Source organism: Zea mays, chromosome 9, assembly GCF_902167145.1.
Source record: "Zea mays cultivar B73 chromosome 9, Zm-B73-REFERENCE-NAM-5.0, whole genome shotgun sequence".
Taxonomy (NCBI): Eukaryota; Viridiplantae; Streptophyta; class Magnoliopsida; order Poales; family Poaceae; genus Zea; species Zea mays.
In genome coordinates this window covers 146,168,749-146,182,713 of record NC_050104.1, presented here as the reverse complement: position 1 = coordinate 146,182,713, position 13,965 = coordinate 146,168,749, and the positions used below count along the sequence as shown (strand labels likewise).

Here is a 13,965-nt window from a genome sequence, read left to right as displayed (position 1 = left end):
CCCCCAATCCACGTCCCCTCCTAACCGAAAAAGCCCTCATATTCCTCTAATCCACCGTGCTCCCAAACAAGCTCTAGAGCTATATTCGGATACTCTAGGATACTCTAGTATTTACCACAATTTATATGAGTGCATTATAATGTAAATTATTTTAATTTACACCTAAATCCACCTCAACCTATGTAGATTGGGATGAATACTAGTTATCTAAACAAAGACCTAAGGGCCCGTTTGTTTCGTTGGAATTGAATTCCATTTTAATAATTATAATTTAGACAAAACTAATTAAGTTTATATATTTATGTATGTAATATATTTGTATATTATCCTAAATCATATTAGAGAGATAGTTATATAGTATATTTATGTTGTAGAGGCGCAAGTAGAAGAGTGTGTTATAAGTTGTACATCGGAAAATTAGCATGTAAATCTATAGAATCAATTTCCATCTCTCACCCCATGAATTTGATATAGGCTTATATGATAACTTTGGAAAGTGGTGGAATGTCATATTCTAAAAAAAGTAGCCTATTCCATTAATAAGATTCCAATTCCTCGAAATGAAAGGAAACAAACGGGGCCTAAGAGGAAATGCTGGGCAATCTCATCTAGCCACGTGCCCACAAAAAAAGTGTGGCTATTACCGTCTACTCTTTTCTTAGTTTTTTTTTCGAAGGACTTCCATCTTCTGACTGGGAGTCCTCATTGACTTTAGACAAATATTTCTTTGCATCATCAGAACCATCATGCAAACCCCTCATGACATGCTCACTGTTTCTACCATTCTTCGAATAAGAGTCATCATTTTCAATTCTAGTCGGGGAATTATGTTTCCCACGATGATCATCAGGAGAATCAGTTTGACGCTTTGTTCTTCTACCAGCAAGCTCATCTTCTGATGATTCTGATAGTTGATCAGGGTGTTTCTTCTGGACGCCCTTGCCACTGGAGAACAGAAAACAATATCATACAATATCTGAAAAGATGCACATTGTGCGCAGTGAGGTGGTGCTTTCTGATAGACACATGCATTGAACTAGATTGCAATTAATTTATGCCTGACATTATCATAGTCATTAGGTGAATTATATAACAATAAGAATTGCCACCACGACCAAAATAATGTGTATTTACTTGGTACCATGTAGTATAAACTCAAACAAATGCCTTCCTGCTAGATATGGTTGAAAATAACTCTATCAAAACATGCATCCTCATCTGAAATTTACCAACTAGTATTCAATTTTCAGTTAGAGAAAAAAAAACACATGATATAAAATTTGATTTCCGGGCATTTTCTCTGAAAAAGGAAAGAAATAAGAAAATAGAAAGCGTATTTTCAGAAAATGCTAAAAAAGTTTGCAAGTGCAATATTATAGGAAATATGGCACCAACCTAGCATGACTGCCTTCCTCATCTCCACTTGTATCTATGCTGCCCTGACTAGGTATAGGTTTGCCTGAGTTCTTGAAAGAGCTGCCAAATTGAATATGAGACCTCTCTACATCCAAATATGCACTCTAATCTGCGGGGAAAAGAATATGGACAAAAAGATGTACAACACAATGTGGAAAAACACACCTATCAAGTGTGGAGTTCCTTTCTTCATTGTTAGGAGACCTCACGGATTTTGACAATCTATGCTCAAAATCTGGGGAATGATGGCCACCAATCCTTGCGCCATCCCTATCATTATCATCTGTTTTTTGTTCTCGGACCCTAAGACAAAAAAAAGGTCATAAGTTAATAGTTTCTGGATACAGGTAAAAGACACATCTAGAACATTTTTTTCGTTCCATGCATATTACCTAGAGTGCACAGCTCTGTTTTTAGTGAAGGGGGTGCCATTTGTTTCTTTCTCGATGTCTCTACTTAAACTCCGGCAAGAACGACTAGGACTCCTGCAGTCCTGCTAGTGTAGGGACTGATACTCCTGCAAGTATTTGTATATCACAATTGGTGGCTGATTCCACAGAGAGGTAGAAAAGAAATCTGGCTGCAGCTTTACCTCCTTCCCTGTGGCGATAAACGTCGATTTGCAGAACAAGTCCTCGGTGAGCTTGGTGACCTCCTCCGCCGTTTTGGAGATGGGGACCGACGTCTTATTGGAGACCGAGACCATGGCCTGCGGCTTCCTGGAGATGGGGACCGTGGTCTGCTCCTTCCTGGGGATGGGGACCGTGGCCTGCGCCTTCGTGGAGATGGGGACCTTGGCCTGCGCCTTCGTGGAGATGGGGACCTTGGCCTACGCCTTCTTGGTGATGGGGACCTTGGCCTGCGCCTTGCTGGAGATGGAGATGGACGTCTACCTGGTGAGAATCTGCGTCGAACAGGAGACCTTCGAATTGTAGATGGTGATCTCCTTGGTGCATGAGCTGGTGAACGACGATGACAAGGAGAAAGTGACCTTCGTGGCCCAGATGATGGTGATTTCATGTGAAGAGGTGATCTCCGGCGTGAAAATGGAGATGGATATCTTGACAAGGAAGTGACTTTCTCCTTGAGTACGGTGATCTCCTAGAAATTGAAGGCATACTTCTTGGAGAATGCCTTCAGGGAGAAACAGAACATTTAGAGCCAGTTTGGAAGTCAAAGGGAATTGGAAGGACTAAAATCCTCTTTTTTTTTCTCTCGAAAGAACTAAAATCCTCTCATTATTCAATTTTGAATAAGAAAGAGATTTTAGCCTCTCCAATCTCCTCCGGTTTTTGAACTTCCAAACTAGCCCGCAATCTCTTCCGGTTTTTGGACTTCCAAACTAGCCGGTGAAACTGAACGCCATGATGATCTACGGTGTCTATCAATAGAGCGGGAACGCCTAGAAGGAGAACGAGAATTATTTCTGGGAGAAATAGATCTTTGCCTAGCACGTGGCAACAAAGATATGCTCCTGGATCTGCAACTTCCCCTAGAAAAGAAAAATATATAAAGTCCCCATGGGTAATGTGCCTATGTTTACTGCATTGTGCACTCTACACATAATAATTGGGTAGAACATTTGGAAGAATTGAACTTGACATATCTTACAATTTCATTTTTTTAAATACAATGAACTAGTAAAGGGACAACATCGTTATATATCATTTTTTAGAATACTCATCTAAGAGGCACCCACCTTATAACTTATAAGTAATAATAATCAATCAAATCAAACACCATGACAAGATCATAGAAATCAAGTTCATACTTAACATTGGTAAACTGACTGTACAAATCCTGCATTTGGCATGTGAATATCTCCTTAACAACAAGCATCATTTTTGTGGCATCCTTACAATCTGTGAAATTTCCTTTCTTAATATAATGATGCGCAGCTCTCCTACGCTTTCGAGAAAAAAAAACAATCTGTGAAATCAGGGCCCAGCGTCAGTACTTACACACTAATTCAAGGTGCAGAATTTTCAAAGGTCTTCAAGATTGGTCATCTAGTGTGGACTTTTGGTTCACAGAGAAAAGAAAAACTTTGGTGACTACTACCCAGTAACCAGGCTACTTTGATAGTTTACTGTTCTAAAAAATGCTATGGATTCCTAAAAAAGTCTATCCAAAGGAGTGGCCAAAAAAATATTGGTGGGGATTGTTACATATAATCAGTTATAAGTCGAACAGACAACAGGCAAAACACACAAATGGGAGTTCCAAGGAAATAGATATTCATCACGCGGAGGTTAATATACAGATAGAAAAGGATCTGGATCACCTAAATATGGGCACCTAGTAACAACATCTAATGCAAAGCATGCATCTAAGTTGTAGTAAAATCCTACAAGATTATGCAAGAAAGTGATAACGAACCTGTTTTTTGGTCTTGAGGTGCGCTTGAAATCATTGTCCTTTTCTTCCTCGATATTGAAATTTGTACTGTTTAAAGCAGAGGCAACTGGATCACCATAGGATCTTGAGTTACCAGCATCCCCATCCTACAGTAGTTGATGTAAATAACGATATGAACCCAAATAATCGGAGAAGCTATCTGAATGTCATCAGAAACAAAGTGTCACAACATAACCCTAATATCGATTGTACAAAAAAATAGCTGAAATGAATAGCTCACCATCGTTTTGTTCTTTTCCAGTTCTGAGTCCATTCCCTCCTTTTCTGGCTTCTTTTGGATCTCCTGCGCAATCCTGTCATCCTATGCCTGTGTTAAGTAGAAGGCCTTCAAATTTCTTAAAGCTAAATATAACCTACATTTTGATGCTGTCTGAAAAATGTTCTGGTTTCACCAAACAACAAAGAAAAAACACTAAATACGAGCTAACTGGTTGTCCTAACAATTACATGTAAAGGATTTTTTTCGAAAGCGCAGGGGAACTGCGCATCATTTAATTAGAGAAGAAAAAAGGTCCAAAATGGACCAAGGTACAAAGCCCTAAGCAGGCTTAATCAAAACAAAAAAACCTCACACCACTCCCTAGACCCTGTGAAGGTTACGCGCGAGCTCTAAGCCAAAGCTCTGAAGATGCTTGGCTCTAGCCGTAATCCAACACCCAATCTCATCGAGAAAGACGCATCTGATAGAACTTAGCGAAGGGGTCTCCCCATTAAAGACAACTTTGTTGCGGTGGATCCATAAACACCAGGCCCCCAAAATGATGATGATGTTCATGCCCTTTCTCTTGCTTTTATGAATCTTCTTACTTGTTTTTCGCCACCAATCAGCAAAGGAGGTCTCATCTCCTGATGGAGAGAGATTACCTACATCCAACATGAAAGGGAATTAGGCTTACACCTATTTCCTAATTGATTTTGGTGGTTGAATTGCCCAACACAAATAAATTGGACTTACTAGTTTTGCTCTAGTGTATAAGTTATACAGGTGCCAAAGGTTCACACTTAGCCAATAAAAAGACCAAGAATTGGGTTCAACAAAGAGAGCAAGGGATAACCGAAGTGTGCCCTGGTCTGGCGCACCGGACTGTCCGGTGTGCCACCGGACAGTGTCCGGTGCATCACCGGACTGTGTCCGGTGCACCAGGGGACTTCACGCTGAACTCCTCACCTTCGGGAAAACTCAGAGCCGCTCCGCTATAATTCACCGGACTGTCCGGTGTACACCGGACAGTGTCCGGTGCTCCAGGGATGAAGCGACTCTGAACTCGCCAGCTTCGGGAATTCGCTCCGCTATAATTCACCGGACATGTCCGGTGTACACCGGACTGTCCGGTGAGCCAGCGAGGCAACGGCTACTTCGCGCCAACGGTCACCTGCAGAAGCATTAAATGCGCGTCAGAGCGCGCAGAAGTCAGGCACGCGCGAAGTGGCCCACCGGACATCGAGGCGAGCCCAGCAGTCAGAGATCCAACGGCCGGAACCCAACGGCCTGGTGACGTGGCTGGCGCACCGGACACTGTCCGGTGCACCATGCGACAGACAGCCTCCACCAAACGGCTAGTTTGGTGGTTGGGGTTATAAATCCTTCCAACCACCCCACATTCAAGTTATCCAAGTTGTCCACCTTCCAACCACTTACAAGAGCTAGGCATTCAATTCTAGACACACTCAAGTGATCAAATCCTCTCCAAACTCCACACAACGCCTTAGTGATTAGTGAGAGAGATTTGCTTGTGTTCTTTCGAGCTCTTGCGCTTGGATTGCTTTCTTCTTTGATTCTTTCTTGCGATCAACTCAATTGTAACCAAGGCAAGAGGCACCAATTGTGTGGTGGCCCTTGCGGGGAAGTTTTGTTCCCGTTTGATTGAGAAGAAGAAGCTCACTCGGTCCGAGGGACCGTTTGAGAGAGGGAAAGGGTTGAAAGAGACCCGGTCTTTGTGACCACCTCAACGGGGAGTAGGTTTGCGAGAACCGAACCTCGGTAAAACAAATCCGCGTGTCATACTCCTTATTTACTTGCGATTTGTTTTCCTCCCTCTCTCGCGGACTTGATTATATTTCTAACGCTAACCCGGCTTATAGTTGTGATTAACTTTGTAAATTTCAGTTTCGCCCTATTCACCCCCCTCTAGGCGACTTCCACAACACGAACCAAATGGATGCCAGAACTGTCTTGCAAAGACACATGTACACAAAATATGTTGTATGGTTTCCTGCGATTGATCGCAGAGTAGGCAAGACACTGGGTGGTCCAGACCTCTCTTCTCCAATCTATCTGAAGTCCAACATTTATTCCGAATAGCCAGCCACAAGAAATACTTGCACTTTGGGGGAGCCCAAGATTTCCAAAGCCTCTTCCAAGGTTCAAAAATAATAGCTCCCATAAAAAAAGCCTTGTAACAAGACCTAGAAGAAAACTGACCAGAGGAAGTATGCAGCCAGGTGTGAATATCCGCCTCCTGTGTTAACACAATATTGCTTACAACATCCCAAATCAGCAAAAATTGTCGGATCCCCATCCAGGAAAGAGGTGTCAAGATGTCACTGATCCATTGCTATCCTCCAAGAGCCTGGGCCACTGTTCTAGTGGAGACAATAAGTTTATCAACCTTGGAAACGACATCAGGAGCAAAATCATTGATGCAGCCGCCATTTATCCATCTATCAGTCCAAAATAAAGTTCTGTTTCCGTTGCCCACCGCAGTAATAACCGAAGCATGAAAGAACTTCTTGACCTGCAACGGCACAGGTAGCTTAAGCCCATGCCAGGGCTTGTTTGAATCTGTTTTCTCCAGCCACAGGCATTTAGCTTGCAGTGCCCAGCTCTGATAATACAAATTTGGGACCCCAAGCCCACCAAATAAAAGCGGCCTTGTAACGACATCCCAAGAGACTAAACAGTTACCTCCATTCACGTCCTTTCTGCCTCTCCATAAGAACCCTCTGTGAATCTTATCAATCGATTTGATCACCCACTTGGGAATACTCATGGCAATGAGAAGATAAATAGGGATGGCAGAGAGAACAAAACGCACCAACGTCGTCCTGCCAGCGAGATTAAGTAGTCGAGCCTTCCAATTGGGGAGTCTATCTGCTATCTTCTCAACCTAGTCCATAAGATCTGCCTTTCTGAGCTTTCTATCTGATATTGGGAGACCCAAATAAGTACAAGGGAAGGACGCCGAGCTGCAAAGAAGAAGGTTGCATCCCTGCTGCACAGCTTGGTCGCTACATTTAATTGGGATGGCGCAGCTCTTGTTCATATTACACACCAGTCCAGACGCTGAACCAAAGCAGTCCAATATTACCTTAACACAGTTCAGATCTTCCACTATAGGTTTAACAAACAGAACCACATCGTCGACATAAATATAAATTTTGTTTCGGACATTCCCTTCCTGAAGGTTATGAAGCAACCCCCTATCTTCGACTAGCAGAAACATACTGCTAAGGACATCCATGATTAGCACAAATAGCATGGGGGAAAGGGGATCACCTTGGCGAAGCCCTCTCTGATGCCTAATAGGAAGACCAGGAGACCCATTTAGCAGCACTTGAGTGGAAGATGAAGCCAACATATTCGAAATCCAAATCCCTGCCAAACCAATTTAGCGAAACTGTGAATTAGGCTAATAGGTCGGAAATCCCTGGCTGACAAGGCATCCGTTTTTTGGGGATAAGCACAAGATATGCTGAATTCAGCTGCCCCAAACTGTGAGCATTTCCAAAACGAAGATATTCCAGCGCAGCCATAATATCTGTCTTAATGATGTGCCAAGCAGATTTGTAAAACCTTCCTGTGAAACCATCAGGGCCAGGTGCTTTATCATTGGGAAGGCTTGCAATCGTATCTTGAACCTCCCTTTCGGAGAAAGGAGATTCTAAATCGCTTAGGTCAACTGGATCCCTGTGGCAATTTAGCAAATTAAGAGTGAAAGGTCTCTAGATTTCAGTCCCCAAAAGATTTGAAAAGAAACTATCCAACAGCTCCTGCATCTGGTCATGGTTAGTCACAGTCCTGCCCTCATCCTCCAAATGAGAAATAAAGTTTCTCTTTTTTCTAAAGCAAGCCTACATATGGAAAAATCTTGTATTTGCATCCCCTTCCTTCAAATATTGGATCCGAGACCTTAATCGGGTGATTGTCCTTTGTAAAGAAGTTAGGACGAGACAATGTTGTTTCAGTTTTCGCAGCAACCAAACCTCTTCTACAGCCAGGGTCCTAATATCCTGAGCAATCTCCAGCCTGTGCAACACCTCGCGAGCTAAGCCCAATTGAGTCCCAACATTACCCACCATTTTGTGCCCCCAAGACTGCAGTCTTTTGGACAATCTCTTCAGCTTCATGGACACTTTCTCAAGAGGACAGTAACAATGAGCTGGCTGATTCCAGGAGGCAGCAACCTCCTCAAGGAACCCAGGGAGCTTAAGCCAAAAACTTTCAAAATGAAATCTGCGCTTCCCCCTAAGATCCATCTTGAGTTTGAGAGTCAAGGGACAGTGATCAGAGGCCTCAGTGGCATTACTAAAGAGCATACAATCTAGAAAAAATTCTTCCCAGCTGTTAGTGCAGAAGACATGATCCAGCTTGACAAGGGTAGGGTCTTCTCTCTGATTTGACCAGGTGATCTCCTCCCACTTAGCGGTATTTCTTTTAACTCCAGAGAATTGATCCAGTTTCTGAAATCTCCCATCAAAGGTCGATTAATATTGGAATTATTCTTATCTTCTGCTCTATAAATCATGTTAAAATCCCCAGCAATGATCCATGGCCCTTCACATTCATTCCTGACCACACCGAGCTCCTGAAGAAAGGCTAGTTTGAGGTTATCTTGATGAGGCCCATACACACCTGTGAACCACCAGAGTTGACCTGACATCAACTGAAATTGAACTGACACTGAGAACTCCTTGATGACAGAAACTCCAATGGAAAGGGTTCTGTCGCGCCATGCTACAAGAATACCCCCTGGTTCCAATGGCGGGGCTAAAAATAAAATTACCATATGCCGACCCAAGAATTGTAATAATATCAAAATCAGAGATGGATGACAACTTGGTCTCTTGCAGGCACACAATAGAAGGCATTGTGTCAAGAACCAAAGATTTAATAGAGTCTCTCTTAGCACGATCGTTGAGACCCCTCACATTCCATATCAGAATACCATTTGAATCCATGAAAAACAAATTCAGCCAGCTCCACTAAAACGCACAGCTCAGGACTGCCCAGGTGGGGGCACCTCCCAACCGAACAGGGCTGCCAGCGCAGTAATATGCTCTCTAGAAAGAGGTGAATCAAACAGTTTAGCATATCTTCTTGCATTCGTGAAGGAAATATTCTCTCTCTCGTCACAGAAACCCAGATGCTTACACACCTTTGCAGTAGAGGGAGAGCCTAATTCAGGTGGTATCTTGGCCACCCTCCTGCTTCGCCTTAGGTTGAAATTGCTAGGAATCAGCTTTCTCTTTCGTTTGACTGGTTGGATAGGGGCCGGCAGGATTCCATTGATCTGTTTTGTAATTCCATCTTTAAATTTATGCAAAGGAGTAGAAGTTCCAATCTCCTTAGACTGTGCTAGCTGAACCAGGATTTTTTTACGAGCATAAACCTTGAAGCAGGGAGGTTTGGCTCTGATCTTGTAGTCCCATGAAGAAACCAGAAATCTTGACTCAGATTGCTCCTCCATAATAAATGTTGATTCCAAAGGAACTAGAGCATTCCCGGAAAATGGCGCCAAAGTCATATCAGCAGTCTTCCCACAGGTGGAAACTACAGAATCCCCAACTGAAGCAGGAAGGGGTCCAATATTGGCAATAATTGGCGCCCCTAACGCAGGAGACGAAGGATTGCCAGGGAAGAAGGGAACAGGCGCCTGCAACTCATCAACCGAGGAATTCGGGAGAGGAGCGGCATCAACTGTTCCACCTCCCCCACAAGGAGTGATACGTGGTCCCAACCGTGCATGAACGGAGGTCCGGACCGAAGAGAACTGATGATTCGGAAGGTGCTGCCTCTGACGCTGATGCTTGCTATCCCGATCTTCATCATCATCTAGGGAGGAAAACAGAGGCTGCTCCTCAACTGGCAATGCAACCAGAGTAGTCACCTTCACCGAAACGGAGTAAATCAATGTGCGAGGGAAGCAGGATCCATCTTCTCCAATAGACGTCGGCTCTTCAACATGGAGACCACAGCGAGAAGGCAAGCAATCATAGAGAAACCCCAAGCCTTTAGTTTCAGAACTGACATATCCGTCCCATCAGCAGAATCCGGATGTAATCCCTGAACAATGCAGTGTCCACCGAGTAGATGCTCTGTCGTATCAATCCCCCAGAGGTGTGCTGGAATCCCGCCAAGTTCAACATCCATAAGCACAGGGAGGGCACCTCCACCAGAGGCCAACACCTGATGTGACCACCTCCTAAGATGCAGCCGGAGGGGGGGTATGGAAATGGAATGTCCACCAGCCAAGGCGCGAACAACGTGTTCCACGGAGGGGAAGAAAGCCAGGTACGAGTTGGACGCAGCACGTCGGATTTGGAGCGCATCAGCCTCAAGACCATACTTCGAGGCGAGTGCCTCCAAAATCACAAGGGCGCAGTCAGGACCCTCTTGGCCAAGAACATTGACGATCAATGCACGATGAAAATTCTCCTCCGCCTGGTCGAGCAACCTTGAACGCCTAAGAATATGCGAACGAGGGGGGTGCACCACCGAAGGCAAGGAAGATGAAGCCATCGATGAGACCCGACCAGGTGCTCCCAAATCCTCCCGGTCCATCCTTCGGTGCCTCTGTCCACGGCGAGTGCACTTCATCTTCTTCATTCCATCACCGCCGACCCGCGAAACACCTTCCATATCGCAGAGAGGAACTTTCTCCGGGACGACCTTCTTGGCAACTGGACGCCACACCAACACCTTCGCTGGGTGATGCAGAGTCTTCTTCCGACGTGGACACGTGCGCACCCGATGCCTAGGCAGGCGGCAATGGAAGCACCACACCAAACTGCCACAGTCAGCCGCACGGTGGGACGGTGAGAAACAGTTGAAGCACTTCCCACGTAAATCAGTGGGAACGGGTCTGGGGGTGCAAGGGAAGAGGGGGGCAGGGACTTCGACGGCGAGACCGACGTCCCACAACCTTCACCCAGCCACCGTCACCAACATCAGCGCCGCAGGCAGTGGACCTTCCATCCACCAGCGCCTCCTTATAAGAGCGACATAAATCACTCCGGGAAGCAGCCGAAGGAAGATCCTGTTCACACCATCGTTGTGCCTTTGAACGGCCACCAGGAAGAGCAGCCACAGACTGGGCGAAGAGAGGAGAGGAGGCTGACGCCGAGGTAGCAGGTTGGGTGGCCGCCGGCCTTGGGAGGATGACCGGCGTGAGGCTGTGGGTTGGAGGGGCTGAGGCGTCGGCCGGAGGTGGAAGGTCAGGGGACGGGAGCGGAAGGGGCGGGAGCGGAAAGGACATCGCGCTTTGTTCAGGTTTTTTTACATGTAAAGGATGAAGAAAAATATGCTCTGCACCTCCAAAGATTTCATGCAAAAAAGGTCCATAAACATATAAACCCTGTCATATGAATGAACTGTCATTATTGGTCACACAATGCACAAAAAAAACAATAGGCCATAAACTCCCATTATAATATCTGAATTAGTTGAAAATAGCATCCAATGTTGGACCAGCCATATGGTGATTGTAATCTAGCATATTTTTTATTGAAACAAACCTTTTTCTTATGTATCTCAGCTTCCTTTTCATCCAGAAACTGTTGAGGCACCCCACTGGCATTCTGCTGCGCACTGAGGAGAAGGCTCCAGAGCTCCTTCATGAACTTCATTGTGTTCTTTTCCATGAACCCTGTCAGCTGGATCTGAATCTTCTTTCCATCCGCTTCCTGCCATTAACAAACCAAAAACATAAACACACCTCATTGCCATAAGCTACCATCTTTGATACAGACAATTAATGTCTAAAATCAGAAGAAACAATCTAGCTATCTGTACTTGACTTCAGCTAACATCAACAAAAATACAATACTACAACTGAGCAACATTGGATTCCTAGATCAGTCAAGAAATACAACCTCCCGACAAATAGATTTGTCATCGGGCACAAGCAACTATTCCAAGACACAAGATGGGGCATTGTGTGGCTACAAGACAACTAAGTCTTTAGTTGAAAATTTGTGAAACTAGAAATTAAACAGTACTACCCTTACATGATTGGTATGATCACAGGTTTGATTTAACTCCTGAACTAAACCATAATACCAAGCCATATTTCAGTTCTGTCCTGAGCTAGACCACAAAATGGCTGCTCTGTAGTTTCTGAGCTGCAGTACTCAAGCTGATTAAACTAAACCCACCCTATCGCGGCAGCCCTACATGTACCAGGTTTCTTACTGCTTTCCAAAAAAACAAATTCAGTCAAATTTGATAACTGCCGAGCAACATGCATGCACAACTCAATAAGGACAATATATACGATTATACGTGCAACATTGCTGGACTCGAATAAGGACAATAAAGTGTGTCTCCAGTACAAATAGAAACCACCTTCTCCTCGAGGAGGCCATAGATAAAGTTGTCCTGAGCTAGACCGCAAAATGGCTGCTCTGTAGTTTCTGAACTGCAGTACTCAAGCTAATTAAACTAAACCCACCCTATCGCGGCAGCCCTACATGTACCAGGTTTCTTACTGCTTTCCAAAAAAACAAATTCAGTCAAATTTGATACCTGCCGAGCAACATGCATGCACAATTCAATAAGGACGATATATACGATTATACGTGCAACATTGTTGGACTCGAATAAGGACAAATGGACAATAAACTGTGTCTCCAGTACAAATATAAACCACCTTCTCCTCGAGGAGGCCCTAGATAAAGTTGATCAGAACTTCGTCCTCAAACCCAATGAGCTCAGTGACCCACTTGGCAATCTAGAGTTTCATCATGTCCATCTTGACCTTTGACTTATCCACCTATAACCAACCCTAAGTATAAAATCACCAAATCAGAAGAAGCCCTTCCAGATTAAAGTAGTATGCGCTCATTACAGCATAACTGAGAAACGAAGAGTGAGTGAGAGAACAAACTAACCACATGGTCAAGCTCAGGCGCGAACTTCTACGTCTTAAATAGCTTGGCTTGCTTGTTGGAGAAGCGTGTGTCCTGGTCAGCGCACGTCCCCTACGAAATAAAAAAACACGGCACGATCTCTTTCAGCAATAGATCCGACGAGAACAACGTCGATCAGATGAAGCGCGCGTTAGGTAGATCGAGGCAACGAGCTCAAGGACTTACCCGGAAAAGGCCGCCCGACATCTTCGCTGACGCCGATGCCGCAGCCGCCTCCGAGGGAGGAAACGGGGGCGGAGTGGAGGGGGCGCGGGTGACTAGGGTAGGCATCCGCTTTGGACTGGGACTGGGAGGGCAGGCGATGAGACGAGGGCGGGTGGGAGTGGACGAAAAACGCGAAACTCCGCTGACTCTCTCATTAGCGGCCCTGTTTGACTTTGACTCGTTTGTATTTTTGTATTTTGTAACAAGTTAAGTCAGTATTTTAGCTTGGTTTGTTAGTGAGTTTGCTCGAGTCATCTCATGATTTTGATGTTAAAAGGGAGTACCATTGGATGTCTAGAGTAGAGACAGTAGATTTTGTCTTTGTGTCTGTTTCTATGTTAGCTTTAAAATTCTCTTATTGACCTTTTTCAATTGGAGAGTGCGAATTGATGTATCTAAGTCCATAGACTGAGCTTATGATGGATTGTTGTATTTGATGTGTAATGTCGATATGTGGGCATGTCACATGTGTCTGCATATTTTTACATTTCATATTAGTATTTTGGATTGATGGACTGCTGCCTAGACCGGACACGGAGTGACGGAGATATGGAATGTAAGAATTAAAATATGAATTATGGAAGTGGTTCAAATATTTATTTCCATATTTTGTGTTGTATGCTACTGTTATATGCATGTTGTTATACACTTCTATGCGTATATGTTTATGAATTCATGTCTTCTGTTAGTATGACTCACGAGCTTATCAAACCAGCTTAAGCTGGCTAACGAATCGAGTCAAGCTGAACTTTTAGCTTATTATTATAACTTATAATGAGT

At 44.4% G+C, this 13,965-nt stretch overlaps 1 long non-coding RNA gene across 1 annotated transcript; it reads right to left on the bottom strand.

Annotated features, from left to right (window-relative positions):
- Positions 1 to 481: 481 nt before the first annotated feature.
- LOC103639317 (serine/arginine repetitive matrix protein 1) lies at positions 482 to 13,167 on the bottom strand. The gene is made up of 13 exons (XR_002749278.2): positions 13,147 to 13,167; positions 12,943 to 13,032; positions 12,702 to 12,824; positions 11,569 to 11,736; positions 4,055 to 4,141; positions 3,796 to 3,920; positions 2,766 to 2,908; positions 2,009 to 2,575; positions 1,809 to 1,933; positions 1,582 to 1,719; positions 1,396 to 1,476; positions 1,267 to 1,300; positions 482 to 1,058 (listed from the first exon to the last, which is right to left on the bottom strand). It is a non-coding gene; the product is annotated as a serine/arginine repetitive matrix protein 1 (long non-coding RNA).
- Between the last annotated feature and the right edge of the window lie 798 nt (positions 13,168 to 13,965).